This window comes from Leucopleurus acutus (genome assembly GCF_964270905.1).
Source record: "Leucopleurus acutus genome assembly, chromosome: 6".
NCBI lineage: Eukaryota > Metazoa > Chordata > Mammalia > Artiodactyla > Delphinidae > Leucopleurus > Leucopleurus acutus.
The window spans coordinates 103,816,859-103,832,810 of record NC_139149.1 but is presented as its reverse complement, the minus strand read 5'-3'; positions in this window follow the sequence as shown (position 1 = coordinate 103,832,810).

Genomic DNA, 15,952 nt, shown 5'->3' with positions numbered 1-15,952 from the left:
CTCATACAGGATAAACCCAAGGAGAAACACGCCGAGACACATAGTAATCAAATTGGCAAAAATTAAAGACAAACAAAATTATTGAAAGCAGCAAGGAAAAAACGACAAATAACATACAAGGGAACTCCCGTAAGGTTAACAGCTGATTTCTCAGCAGAAACTCTACAAGCCAGAGGGAGTGGCATGATATACTTAAAGTGATGAAAGGGAAGAACCTACAACCAAGATTACTCTACCTGGCAAGGATCTCATTCAGATTCGATGGAGAAATCAAAAGCTTTACAGACAAGTAAAAGCTAAGAGAATTCAGCACCACCAAACCAGCTCTACAACAAATGCTAAAGGAACTTCTGGGAAGTGGGAAACACAAGACAAGAAAAGGACCTACAAAAACAAACCAAAACAATTCAGAAAATGGTCATACGAACATACCTATCGATAATTACCTTAAATGTGAATGGATTAAATGCTCCACCCAAAAGACACAGGCTTGCTGAATGGATACAAAAACAAGACCCATATATATGCTGTCTACAAGAGACCCACTTCAGACCTCAGGACACATACAGACTGAAAGTGAGGGGATGGAAAAAGATATTCCATGCAAATGGAAATCAAAAAAAAAGCTGGAGTAGCAATACTCATATCAGATATAATGGACTTTAAAATAAAGAATGTTACATGAGAAAAGGAAGGACACTACATAATGATCAAGAGATCAATCCAAGAAGAAGATATAACAATTTTAAATATATATGCACCCAACATAGGAGCACCTCAATACATAAGGCAAATGCTAACATATATAAAAGAGGAAAATGACAGGAACACAATAATAGTGGGGGACTTTAACAACTCACTTACACCAATGGACAGATCATCCAAAATGAAAATAAGTAAGGAAAGAGAATCTTTAAATGACACAATAGACCAAATAGATTTAATTGATATTTATAGGACATTCCATCCAAAAACAGCAGATTACATTTTCTCCCCAAGTGCACACGGAACATTCTCCAGGATAGATCACTTCTTGGGTCACAAATCAAGCCTCAGTAAACTTAAGAAAACTGAAATCATAACAAGCATCCTTTCTGACCACAATGCTATGAGATTAGAAATGAATTACAGGGGAAAAAAACATAAAAAACACAAACACATGGAGGCTAAACAATACATTACCAAATAACCAAGAGTTCACTGAAGAAATCAAAGAGGAAATCAAAAAATACCTAGAGACAAATGACAATGAAAACACGACGATCCAAAACCTATGGGATGCAGCAAAAGCAGTTCTAAGAGGGAAGTGTATCGCTATACAAGCCTACCTCAAAAAACAAGAAAAATCTCAAATAAACAATCTAACCTTACACCTAAAGGAACTAGAGAAAGAAGAACAAACAAAACCCAAAGTTAGCAGAAGGAAAGAAATCATAAAGATCAGAGCAGAAATAAATGAAATAGAAACAAAGAGAACAATAGAAAAGATCAATAAAACTAAAAGCTGGTTCTTTGAGAAGATAAACAATATTGATAAACCATTAGCCAGACTCATCAAGAAAAAGAGGGAGAGGACTCAAATCAATAAAATTAGAAATGAAAAAGGAGAAGTTACAATGGACACTGCAGAAATACAAAGCATCCTAAGAGACTACTACAGGCAACTCTATGCCAATAAAATGGACAACCTGGAAGAAATGGACAAATTCTTAGAAAGGTATAACCTTCCAAGACTGAACCAGGAAGAACTAGAAAATATGAACAGACCAATCACAAGTAATGAAAGTGAGAGTATTATTAAAAATCTTCCAACAGGGCCTTCCCTGGTGGTGTAGTGGTTGAGAGTCCGCCTGCCGATGCAGGGGACACGGGTTCATGCCCCCGTCTGGGAGGATCCCACATGCTGCGGAGTGGCTGGGCCTGTGAGCCATGGCCACTGAGCCTGCGTGTCCAGAGCCTGTGTTCTGCAATGGGAGAGGCCACAACACTGAGAGGCCCACATACGGGAAAAAAAAAAAATCTTCCAACAAACAAACGTCCAGGACCAGATGGCTTCACAGGTGAATTCTATGAAACATTTAGAGAAGAGCTAACACCCATCCTTCTCAAACTCTTCCAAAAATTTGCAGAGGAAGGAACACTCCTAAACTCATTCTATGAGGCCACCATCACCCTGATACCAAAACCAGACAAAGATACTACAAAAAAAGAAAATTACAGACCAATATCACTGATGAATATAGATGCAAAAATCCTCAACAAAATACTAGGAAACAGAATCCAACAACACATTAAAAGGATCATACACCATGATCAAGTGGGATTTATCCCAGGGATGCAAGGATTCTCCAATATACGCAAATCAATCAATGTGGTACACCATATTAACAAACTGAAGAAGAAAAACCATATGATTATCTCAATAGATGCAGAAAAAGCTTTTGAGAAAATTCAACACCCATTTATGATAAAAACTCTCCAGAAAGTGGGCAGAGAGGGAACCTACCTCAACATAATAAAGGCTATATACGACAAACCCACAGCAAACATCATTATCAATGATGAAAAACTGAAAGCGTTTCCTCTAAGATCAGGAACAAGACAAGGTTGTCCACTCTCACCACTGTTATTCAACATAGTTTTGGAAGTCCTAGCCATGGCAATCAGAAAAGAAAGAGAAATAAAAGGAATACAAATTGAAAATGAAGAAGTAAAACTATCACTGTTTGCAGATGACATGCTACTATACATAGAGAATCCTAAAGATGCCACCAGAAAACTACTAGAGGTAATCAATGAATTTGGTAAAGTTGCAGGATACAAAATTAATGCACAGAAATCTCTTGCATTCCTATACGCTAATGATGAAATATCTGAAAGAGAAATTGAGGAAACACTCCCATTTACCAATGCAACAAAAAGAATAAAATACCTAGGAATAAACCTACCTAGGGAGACAAAAGACCTGTATGCAGAAAACTATAAGACACTGATGAAAGAAATTAAAGATGATACAAATAGATGGAGAGATATACCATGTTCTTGGATTGGAAGAATCAATATTGTGAAAATGACTCTGCTACCCAAAGCAATCTACAGATTCAATGCAATCCCTATCAAATTACCAATGGCATTTTTTTACAGAACTAGAACAAAAAAATCTTAAAATTTGTATGGAGACACAAAAGACCCCGAATAGCCAGAGCAGTCTTGAGTGAAAAAAACGAAGCTGGAGGAATCAGACTCCCTGACTTCAGACTATACTACAAAGCTACAGTCATCAATACAATATGGTACTGGCACAAAAACAGACACATAGATCAATGGAACAAGATAGAAAGCCCAGAGATAAACCCACACACCTATGGTCAACTAATCTACAACAAAGGAGGCAAGGATATACAATGGAGAAAAGACAGTCTCTTCAATAAGTGATGCTGGGAAAACTGGACAGCTACATGTAAAAGAATGAACTTAGAACACTCCCTAACACCATACACAAAAATAAATTCAAAATGGATTAAATGTAAGACCAGACACTATAAAACTCTTAGAGGAAAACATAGGAGGAACACTCTTTGACATAAATCACAGCAAGATCTTTTTTGATCCACCTCGTAGAGTAATGGAAATAAAAACAAAAATAAACAAATGGGACCTAATGAAACTTAAAAGCTTTTGCACAGCAAAGGAAACCATAAACAAGACGAAAAGACAACCCTCAGAATGGGAGAAAATATTTGCAAACGAAACAACAGACAAAGGATTAATCTCCAAAATATATAAACAGCCCATGCAGCTCAATATTAAAGAAACAAACAACCCAATCCAAAAATGGGCATAAGACCTAAATAGACATTTCTCCAAAGAAGACATACAGATGGCTAAGAAGCACATGAAAAGCTGCTCAAAATCACTAATTATTAGAGAAATGCAAATCAAAACTACAGTGAGGTATCACCTCACACCAGTTAGAATGGGCACCATCAGAAAATCTACAAACAACAAATGCTGGAGAGGGTGTGGAAAAAAGGGAACCCTCTTGCACTGTTGGTGGGAATGTAAATTGATACAGCCACTATGGAGAACAGTATGGAGGTTCCTTAAAAAACTAAAAATAGAATTACCATATGATCCAGCAATCCCACTACTGGGCATATACCCAGAGAAAACCATAATTCAAAAAGACACATGCACCCCAATGTTCATTGCAGCACTATTTACAATAGCCATGTCATGGAAGCAACCTAAATGCCCATCAACAGATGAATGGATAAAGAAAATGTGGTACATATATACAATGGAATATTACTCAGCCATAAAAAGGAACAAAATTGGGTCATTTGTAGAGACATGGATGGATCTAGAGACTGTCATACAGAGTGAAGTAAGTCAGAAAGAGAAAAACAAATATCGTATATTAACACATGTATGTGGAACCTAGAAAAATGGTATAGATGAAACAGTTTTCAGGGCAGAAGTTGAGACACAGATGTAGAGAACAAATGTATAGACACCAAGCGGGGAAAGCTGCGGGGGGGTGGGGATGGTGGTGGGATGAATTGGGCAATTGGGATTGACATGTATACACTGATGTGTATAAAACTGATGACTAATAAGAACCTGCTGTATAAAAAAATAAATAAAATTCAAAAAAATAAAATAAAATAACTGTCAAGCTCTCTACCGAGCCCTGTGCAGAGGACATCAAGGGTAACAGAATAAAAATCCTGCTATCCTAGGAATCCCAGTGTTAGAATAATTTTTTTATGTGCCTTAAGGTTTTCATACCGATAGAAGCAAGGCATTGTTGGAATACAGTGCAATAAAGTCTTAATTGTCTCCAGCAATATAGAGGAAGCTTCTTAGAAGGTGTGACATTTGAGTTTAAAGGATGAATAGTAATTGTCTATGCAGTCAGAAAAAGGAAAGAGCTTATGACACTACAGGAAAATCATCTTAAAATATTAGAAGATGAAAAACAACTTGTGTATTCAGGAGACTGCATTCAACAGCAGTATTTAGAGATGAGACTATACAAGTAGGTAGTGGCCAGGGCAAGAGGGTCTTACGCTCTGCATTTAAAGGTTTAGAGGTTGTCTCATGCAAGTAGGGAAAACTGAAGTGTTTAAGTCACAAAGCATCATGATCAAGTTTGCATATTAAAAAAATCCCTCTGCTATGGTGCTGGAGATAATGCAGCCAGGACAAGATCGAAGGCAGGGAAACTAGTGAAGAGGTACTGAGAAGTCCAAGCCAGAGATGATGAGGATATGAAGTAAAGCAGTGGCATGGATTTTCCCATTTTTTGTCATTCAGTTACCAAGGTAACAGTTTTTTCCTGCCTCATATTGTGACGTGGAATCAGACAAGACAATATCTGCATTCTAAGGCAAGATCGTGTGTTTTTCTTTGCTTATATTTACTAAAAATTATCTTGGCCTAAGCTCTCCCAACATAAGTGAGTGGCAGTGGTGGTGGGTTGTCATTTTTGGTGATGAAGATGTTGATAATGATGATGACATAGATCCACATAGAATGTGAGATCAAGCTTCAAACTCCCCTGAACTAAAATTGAATACCAATTATTCCTTCAAAAGGTTTGAGGTTGTTTCTTCAGAGACAAGAATACCATTATTGAAAGCCATTCTCGCCTTCAACTAGGTCTCCCCCAGACACTGCTGAACATCCAAACCAAAGAACAGAAAGATCTGCTGATTTTATGATGCTGGAACTTAAATATAGAGCTAGAGGCTTCCTTATGTGCATTCTGGTTGATGTCTTCTCTTTACTGCTCCAACAACACCTCCAGGCTCATCTACCACCCTGCTCCTTCTTCTCGAACTTTCACCCAAATTTTCCACACCTCCTGCCCTTGTACATGCTGTTCCATCTGACTAGGAGTCTTTCCCCCAATCCATTCTGCCTGAGACACTTCAGCTCATCTCTCAGTCTTTAGTTCCAAGGACATCACTACCTCTTTGCAACCTTCTCTGATCCCAGAATGGAGTTGGATGATCAATACTTAATGTGCCCATATCACCGTACTCAAAACTGTGTTATAGTACTTAGATATTGCACTGAAAGAAAGAAAACCTGTTTGAATGAACAAATTAATGAGGAAATATAATCATAGGAAGACAGCAATATAACAGTGAAGTACAGATTAGAAAGTTAATACAATCCAGTAATGACCAGTGATTACGAACCAGGACAAAATGGCACGTGTATGTGTATTTTTCTGGAGAGTCAATAGTTTATCAGATTCTCAAGGGGGTCTACAAAACAAAGTATTTAGAAAAATATTTTTTCTTAAAAAGTGAGAAAAAGTTAACATAAAACATTCTAAAAGAAAATGAAATATTCTAATGTATTTCTGTTGAGTCTTGTTATCCAATCACCTTTATGGAATTGATTCATTAAATGTATCAACCAGGAACAGAAATAGCAAATGTAAACACATCAATTAAAAACCAGATTTTAACTCAAGCAGGAATAATAATAGAATGATCCAATAAGTTCTGCTCTCAAGTCAGAGAAAGCCACATAAACTATCCAAAATCCAATAGAATATAACTTTAGATATCTTTAGGTGTTGTATGGGCCTAAGAATATAAGAAGTTAAAAAGATTCTAAAGTATATAAACTTCCATTTCTTAAAACCCCATCAAATTCAAAGATTTAGACAAAGAAGGGGAAAGATACGTACACATCATAAGAGCTTATCGGCTTAGTGGGAGCCGTGAGCTTCTCCCAGTACAAAACTTAAAGTAAAATTACGTTAAAGTAAAATTAAATTAAAGTGCATATCTCGCATTCATGAAAGTGGACTAAGTGATCATTCCCCTCATAAAGGCAAGGAATCTTTGACATTATAACATAAATAAACTTAGCACATACCCTTAAGATTACAAACAAGAATCCAGATATATTCCTGGCCTAAATCTCTGCTGGTAATAATATAAATTGCAACAAAAGGAGCTTCCAGGGCCCAAGGTCCTTCCATTTGTCCTGACGTGGTCTGCAGGATCAAGGACTGTGGGGGCCATCTAAAGGAGGAGTCAATTCTTTTTTTTTTAATTTTTTTTTTTTTTTTTTTTTTTTTTTTTTTGGCTGTGTTGGGTCTTTGTTTCTGTGAGCGTGCTTTTCTCTAGTTGCGGCGAGCGGGGGCTACTCTTTGTTGTGGTGCACGGGCTTCTCATTGAGGTGGCTTCTCTTGTTGCGGAGCATGGGCTCTAGGTGTGCAGGCTTCAGTAGTTGCAGCATGTGGACTCAGTAGTTGTGGCTCGCGGGCTCTAGAGCGCAGTCTCGGTAGTTGTGGCACACGGGCTTTGTTGCTCCACGGCATGTGGGATCTTCCCAGACCAGGGCTCGAACCTGTGTCCCCTGCATTGGCAGGCGGATTCTTAACCACTGCACCACCAGGGAAACCCAGGAGTCGATTCTTTTCCAGCTGCTTCCTCCAACACAATGTATCAGAAGACACATTGCTGCCGTTGTCCTTTTACAGCATGAGTGCTGGCTGCCAAGCCAACAGCAAACTTCACATCAGTACATCCAGTCCATCAGGAGAATGTGTCCACCGAGGGAAAATGTGAAGGAAGAGCTGTCTGGTACTCAGACAGACTGGGCCGTGTGAAATTCCCCTGGCCACCCTCACGGGCAGAGTCTCCCTTTTACGTCAATCGTTCACTATGATCAGAGACCCAGGGACCATAAAATCTACCCACGTGAAAAATGCCATCAAAGAATGATGAGCTTGACTCTTCTGCAAATCACAGATACCACAAAGATCTAGAAGGGAATGCCTAGGTGTCTTCTCCCTGTAGGAGCTTTAACCTAGAAAACAAAGGTGGTGCTCTGAGGCATCCTGATTGATCAAAATTAAACCTCAAAGAGCTGTGAGGAGACACAGAACAAGAAACATCAGATCTGCTAGTATGTTCTAGAAAACCCCTAGGCTAATGATACTCACTATGAAATAAGGAAGTCTTGACCCTTTCTCCAGTTGTGGTTTGCTTCTGCCCACCAGGAAGGGCCTCCTTCCCATCCTCACCTTGTCCACCTCCCTCAAATCTCTCTTACAGTAACAGTGAAGAATTATAATCCCTAGAAAGTTATAATATCAGCTAAATTAGAATATCGGTATGAATGTGTGATTCATATATACACAGAATGGGGAATAATGAAGAAAGTTAGCCCCCAGAGTCAAAAGAACTTTATATCATTTTTCCTAAAACTTAGAAATGCTGAAAAAATCTGTGACTTTGGAAGTGTATATCTGAATCATTTTTCGGAAATATATTTTACCTGTATTTAATGTGCCTTTGCTTTCAAAAATGCATATTTGTGTCCCATTTTAAGTGTTTACTATGACTCCCTTGTTATTTATTTTTTTTTTAAAGAGAGAGAAAGAGACACTGAGATGAAAACAAGATGACCTTGGCCACAGGAATGACTTAATGGCCATTCCAGGACCTTTTTGGCAATAGTCCATCTCTCCATTTCTAGAGTGTGAAAATGCAGGAGCCTGAAAGACTGTGCCAAGCCAGAGCAGTTGATCTCCTGGCATCCTTTTTCCAACCAATATTCATCCAGAATAAGCTCCCTCCTGCCGATTGGATTATCGTATAGATACTCGCTACTCAAAATGTGGTCCCCAGACCAGAAGAAGCAATATCACTTGGAAACTTATGAATAAGAGAAATTCAGAATCTCAGGTCCTCGCCCCAGAGCTACCTGACCATAATCTGTATTTTTCTAAGATTCCCAGGCGATTAATATGCACATTAACATTTGAGACGTCCTGGTGTACAATATACCATCTATCCTGCCATTGGCACCTGGAGGACAAGAAAGGGAGGAAGGCATTCACATGTCTACTTCAACTGATGGAGGAAGGAAGGACTGAGCTATGGGCCCTGACGTGTTCTTACTTGGTACAGGAAGAAGGATATTGGATCATGAGGATGGTGTGGCTCTCTTAGACGGACTGGCAGCTTGCAGACTCGAATGATTTTTATAAATGTAATTCAATCTCACTCGACTTCTATTCTGACTACTAGCTAATATTTTTTGACCATTTACTGTATGCCACAAACTATGTTAAGGTCTTAATATGTACGGTCTCACATAATCCTTTTAATAATATATCAGTAGGTTCTGTTACCTACCTCCATTTGCAGAGATAGAGGCCGGCACAGAGTTATCCATTAACTTGCTCAAGGTCACACAGCTAGTTCTCTGTGATTCCCTCCAGCCATGTCGAACCCAAAGCTCACACTCTTATCCTTAGCGCCAATGTCACTGCTCCTGTGTGGGACAAATGTATATGGCATGGTAACGAGCAGAACCTTTATGCACATCCACATTCAGATGACTGAGCTGCAGATGGTCAGCCAAAGAAGATAACGATGAAAGTTCAAGGTTGCAGAGAGTCAGAGGCCCAGATTAGCTTCAGCTTCAAAGAGAAAGTAAGAGCTGTGTGGGGAGGGACCTTGCTCTGGCCACAGAGAAGTGGTCCTCAGGCTGTGATGTATGGTGGCCAGGGCTCTGTGAAAAGGCAGCTTTTTGAAGCATTTTGCTGAGCGAGGGGCAATCAAAGCTGATGTCCCCCTTTAATGAAGTATTCAGAGCTACTAAGAGTCCCATAAAAGCATGACTGAGATGAGTATTTCTCTACCTCTGCTCTTCCCCTTTAAAAGGACAGTGGGCAAGGTCAAGTTATGAAGGGAGCAGGTAGAGGGAGGGGTGATCGGTGGGGACAATGAATAATGGTGGGAGTATTGTAAGAGGGCAGCTGGGAAGACTGTAACAAGCAGGGGACAGGGGGCAGACATCCAGAGGAAGTGGTTTTCCTGAAGGCTTGCTAAGAGCAACAAAGGTTCTGGGAAAACTGAGGACGCCGTGGGAAGGTGAGTGACCCAGAACTTACAATATGTCCTTCTTGGGATCAGAAGATGTCTACTGACTGTCCCATTTTTTAAATTGGAGCCCCAGTGGATAAACAAGGTTTCCAAATCTGAAAAATCTTCATTTTAGTCAAACTACAGCCTGATTTCCCTTGAAGGTCATCCCGTCATGTCTTCAGGACGCCTAGGCTCTCCTGAACTTTGGAGCACAGATGTTAGGTTTCCAAACAGGTGAGTCTACCTTTGAGGATTAGGGGAAAAAAGCAAGAGCAGGAGCAGTTGGTCTGTCGCTAAGGGAAGCTGTTTGTGTGAGACACGGGCTGGCCTCAGTTCTGCCAATCAGATGTGAAAATCAAAGTGATTATACCCAGTGCAAGAGTTCGAAGTGGCTCCCACTGGCCAAACAGGTGGCCTCTGGATTCCCCACAGCCTTTAGCCTCCCTGAAGAAACAGGACTTGAAAAGATGAGAGTTTTCAGAAGTTGTTCCATCTGAGATCCTGGGGTTCAAAGGTGTCGATGGTGTAGCCAATGAGAGAAAGCTGGCTAGTGATGTTGCTTTCTTTAATCTGAGTTTTAAATTTTATTTTATATGGGAAACTCTCTTTAATCTTACAACAAAGAGATTTATTTTAAGTCTTTAAAAAAAATCCCTTAAATTAATGTTTGAGCCACAGGACCAGAAATAGAAACATGCTACGTCAAGAAATGATCGTAGACTACTCTCGTATTGTCTTGTTTTCTTTCGTTTGTTTTGTTTTCTCATCCCCCCTTTATGAATCTCTTTTCTTTTATTTGTAGTCTACTTAATAGAAGAAGAAAGCAGACTGAAATGCACCTTCTTGAGCCTGAGGCATTGCTGCTTCTCTGAGAGAAGTGAAAATAAATTGTTTAAATTCAAGGAAGATATTTTAGTGAAACAGAGACCAGGTGAAGACAGCCCTTGCGGCAATATAAATAACAGACAACGAAGGATGGAGATGGCATTTTGAAGGAGAAAGACAAGTTCACCGTGCCCTCAGGACTCATTAGTGGAAATAACACTTCCAGGAAAATAACATCCTTTAAAGATGTTCAGAAGTTTCCTAGGTGATCATGAAATTTCTGGTAGCAGTATGAAGTTTCCAGAATACACAGAGCATGCCATCTGAGAGCAACTTGATTGGCAATTAGGACAACACAGAATCTTGGGGCTGGTCTCCCCTTCTTCAGCCGATAGTTAAAAAAAAATCAGTGACATGGCAGGGGCTTGATGTTACCTAATGGGCTAAAGCCCTTGATGGCGATAACTAATAATATTGGTGTATGCAGGCTTTAATCTTTAACTTGATTTCTTGTGGTGACTAGATGATGAGCAGGGAGACTGGGCATTTATTATTTGATAGATCCTTTCTGCGGGTATATGAACAATGCAGTAAAGCAGGAGGAATCACAGATTCTACCCTCTTGTGTGCTCCCTCCACCACCACCCCGACAGCTGCCGTGGTGAGGCCAGCAGCCTTCACGTACAGGTGGTGCTCTTGGTAAGACATGCAGGGAACTGTGTTGGCCAACTGCCTCTGCACCTTTACTGTGCAGATATTATGTCCAAAGCCCACAAAGCATGGCAAAGACATTCAAAAAACATGAAGAGTCAAGCAGACCTGGTCTGATGCCTAGCTCTTCCCCTTACCAGCCTCGTGCAAGTTTCTTAACCTTTCTTAGCCTCAGTCTTACTTATCTGTAAAATGGCAATAATGCTAATAACTCCCTCATGATTGTTGTAAAAATTAAATGAGATTAGGCTTGGTGGAGTGTCTAGTTGCTGATGAGTACTGACAGAAACGATATTAAAATTATGTTTATTAATCTCTGAAAAGGTCTTGTAAGTGAACCATCTTTCTTCACAGAGAATGAGCCATTTTGCAGTCATCACTCCAGCCAGGGAAACAAGAAGGGGCCCTTACTGATGGTGGAAAACCACAGATCAGCTGTGGCACATGTGGCACATGTACAGATTTCTACCTTCAAGCTTAGAAGACAACTCTTTGATCAAGGCTAGTTAGCACTTTGCAGGGAGCCTTTAAGATCCTACAGAGGAGACACTCCTTAAACATTTCACGTCATTGTATGTTTATGGTTCCAGAGTAACCAAGATCTTTGAAGACTGGTCTTCCATCAGTCATGTTCTTTCCACTGCTTGTGGAGAAAGATCTCTTGGTTTGGTTCTGGGATGCGACCATAAAAATAGGGATGGCAGACACAAAGCAGTGAAGTAACACCCTGCAAGCTGAGTGGGAGTTACAAACTTTGCATCATTATTAATGAAAAAGGGGTGGAGTGACAGTAGCCATCATTAAGAAACTCTTGGCTTTTCCCGTCCCTGATGAATGTAGTTATACAGCCAAGATTGCCAAAGATGCTCTGAAGAGGACAACATGAGAGATGGGCATTTTTTGAGGCTGACAGACCTCAAAAGAGGGAAGGCATGAAGTTAGTCACTTCAGGTGATTGACAGATGCACATCAGAATGTATAAACTAGCTTGGCCAGCAGAGTCTCAGTGCCTGGGCCTGACCTAGGCACCAGCCTCATTTGACAGGGCATCATGGACCAAAGTACAATAGTGCTAGATGATAGGGGTCATGACCAAGAGGAAGTGGAAGAATTTTTTTTAAAAAAGAGGAGTGAGGGCTTCCCTGGTGGCGCAGTGGTTGAGAGTCCGCCTGCCGATGCAGGGGACACGGATTTGTGCCCCGGTCCGGGAAGATCCCACATGCCGCGGAGCGGCTGGGCCCGTGAGCCATGGCCACTGAGCCTGCGCGTCCGGAGCCTGTGCTCCGCAACGGGAGAGGCCACAGCGGTGAGAGGCCCGCATACCGCAAAAAAAAAAAAAAAAAAATAGGAATGAAAAAGTTTGCCAGATGGTCAACAGGAATCTCCCTAAAACAAAAAGTCAAAAAATCATTTTTCTCAGCTATATATCTGCTATGATCTTACCATCTTCATTTAGATACCGATTGGTTGACTTTTTAAAAAATGGAGAAATCAGAGTCACAAAGTTATAGAACCCCTTCCTGTGTACGACCTGCCTTCATTTCTCTTAAAATTGGGCAAATAATTGCCAAATGTCAATGTGGAGTCCAGGGCTGGTCAGAACCACCTGGAGAACATTCATAAATTACAGGTGCTGTGAGCTTACCCCACATAGACCGACCTAGGACTCCAGGGGTGGGCCCCCATTGTTTTAAGCATTCCTGATGATTGTGATGGGTAACCAACTTTGGGAACTGCTGGAATAGGCCATTTCCTGGCCCAGCTTTACAGAGCCTGCACCAGAACGTCATCTCCTCATTATTGGTTGTCCTTGGAACTCGCCATCAGGAAGTTGTCCAGCAAGTTCCAAGAAGATAACGTGACGCCAGTAGCCCATTCCTTCTACTCATCCAGGGGTTTTCCTGCTCCTCTGCTGCAAAAAGTCCCTCCCGCCAAAGCACTAATAACGCTTTCCGCTTAAATTGGTCTTTACCTTGAGCTGTATCTGAACCTCCCTGCTCTCAAAGTGGAATCCAGCTTACCCCTTCTCACGCTGAAGACTTTACCTGTTGAGAGTCTTGTAAATGCGACACGAGTTTGTCCTTGAAACACAGTGGCTAAAATACGATAGTCCAGCAAAAAAATCATGGAAAAATAATCACTCTGACAGGTGCCCAGTAAAAGTCCTAATGTACCCACGGATTTTTTGCTTAAAAAAATAAAAAAAGATTGTTTTATTTCAGTTCAGTGTGCGTGCGTGCGTGCGTGCGTGTGTGTGTGTGTGTGTGTGTGTGTGTTGTAGGGGCGGAGAGATTTTGAGTCAGATTTAAGCAAAGCAATAAATTAGTCATGTATTCCAAAGGGGAAAAACAATCTGACCCGGTACTTGGAAACTGGGGGAAAGACAAGTTTCTCTTTTATCACTTAGGAAGGATGCCAGGGGTGGGGAGGCAGCAGAGGTGAGGAGGGTGGGAGAGTAGTTTTTCTTTTTTAATCACGGTTTGTAAATGGTATAACATGTATCGCCGTGACTAAATCTCCCTAAATCATATTTTAGAGAAAAAAAATCCTTTAACCTCCAGTATTCCTCTGTGAGGAAGAAAGATGTCATGGAAACCACGCTTGTGCCGAAAGCAAGAGATGGTGAAAATGATAGGACTGTTTCCATGACTCCAAAAGGAGATGTTGATCTCCATATAGAGACGGTTATCAAGCCTCAGGGACGGTCCCTTGGCTGAGGTGCCCTCGACCACTCTGTCCCAGTTACTCTCTGTCAATATTCTACCCAACCTTTAAAGTCAAATTCAAATTTGCCAGCTTTGGGACTTCCCTGGTGGTGCAGTGGATAAGACTCCATGCTCCCAAGGCAGGGGGCCCGGCTTCAATCCCTGGTCAGGGAACTAGATCCTACATGCATACCACAACGAAGAGCTCGCATGCCACAACTAAGGAGCCCAGGAGCCACAACTAAGGAGCCCATATGCTACAACTAAGGAGCCCGCCTGCCGCAACTAAGACCCAGCACAACCAAATAAATAAAAATAAATATTTTTTAAAAATTAAAAAAAAATTACCAGCTTCCCCAGAAGCATCCTCCCCCTTCAGTTAGAGGAGGTCTTCCTTCCCCTGAATGTTAGTTCTTCAGACCTTCAGTTGGAGCAATGGTTCTCAATGGGGTGGGGGGGGGGTGTGTGACTTTGTGTCTCAGGGGACTTGTGACAATGTCTGTATTCATTTTTTTCAAGTATAGTTAATTTATAATGTTGTGTTAGTTTCTAGTGTACAGCAAAGTGATTCAGTTATACATATATGGAGTCTTTCATATTCTCTTCCATTATAGGTTATTACAAGATGGTGATAATAGTTCCCTGTGCTCTACAGTAGGTCCTTGTTGGTTATCTAGTTTATATATAGTAGTGTGTATCTGTTAATCCCAAACTCCTAATTTATCCTTCCCCCCACCTTTCCCCTTTGGTAACCATAAGTTTGTTTTCTATGTCTGTGAGTCTGTTTCTGTTTTGCAAATAAGATCATTTGTATCATATTTTAGTTTCCTCATATAAGTGATATCATGATATTTGTCTTTCTCTGTCTGACTTACTTCATTTATTTTGAAAATGTCTAGGTCCATCCATGTTGCTGCAAATGGCATTATTTCATTCTTCTTACGGCTTAGTAGTATTCCACTATATATATGTACCACATCTTCTTTATCCATTCATCTGTCGACGGACATTTAGGTTGCTTTCATGTCATGGCTATTGTAAACAGTGCTTCTATGAGAAAACCCTAATTCAAAAAGACACATGCACCCCAACGGACATATTTTTGATGGTCACGGCCAGGAGGGAGGTGCTACTGGCAACTAGTGGGGGAGAGGCCAGGGGGCTGCGAAACATCCTACAATGCACAGGACAGCCCCACAGCAAATGACTTTCAGCCCCAAACATCAGTAGCGCTGAGGCCGAGAAAGCCTCCCTGCTTGAGGGTGACGTGTGCTGGCCCAGCAGCGGCATCTGACACAGCTGAGCTCTCCTTCCTCTCGCCCTTTCTCCTACTTGGCTTCGAGGACATCACACTTTTTGGGTTTCCTCCAACCTCGCTGGTCCCTCCTTAACTCCCCAACTTCTAAACATTGGTGCCAGGCTCGGTTCTTGGACTTCATCCCTCCACCATTCTCACTTCAGTCTATGCCTTTAAATATCTTCAGACCTACCAAGACCTGACTTTGACTCTCAGTCCAGACTCCCCTCTGAATTCCAGGTTCATGGATGTTAAACATCTCCATGTGGACGTCTCCAGGGCATCTCAAACTCAGCACATCCAAAAGTGAGCTCCTGATCTTTCCCCCCAAAAACCTGCTCCTCTGGGCTTCCCTGGTGGCGCAGTGGTTGAGAGTCCACCTGCCAACGCAGGGGACACGGGTTCGTGCCCAGGTCCGGGAAGATCCCACATGCCGCGGAGCGGCTGGGCCTGTGAGTCATGGCCACTGAGCCTGTGCGTCTGGAGCCTGTGCTCCGCAACGGGAG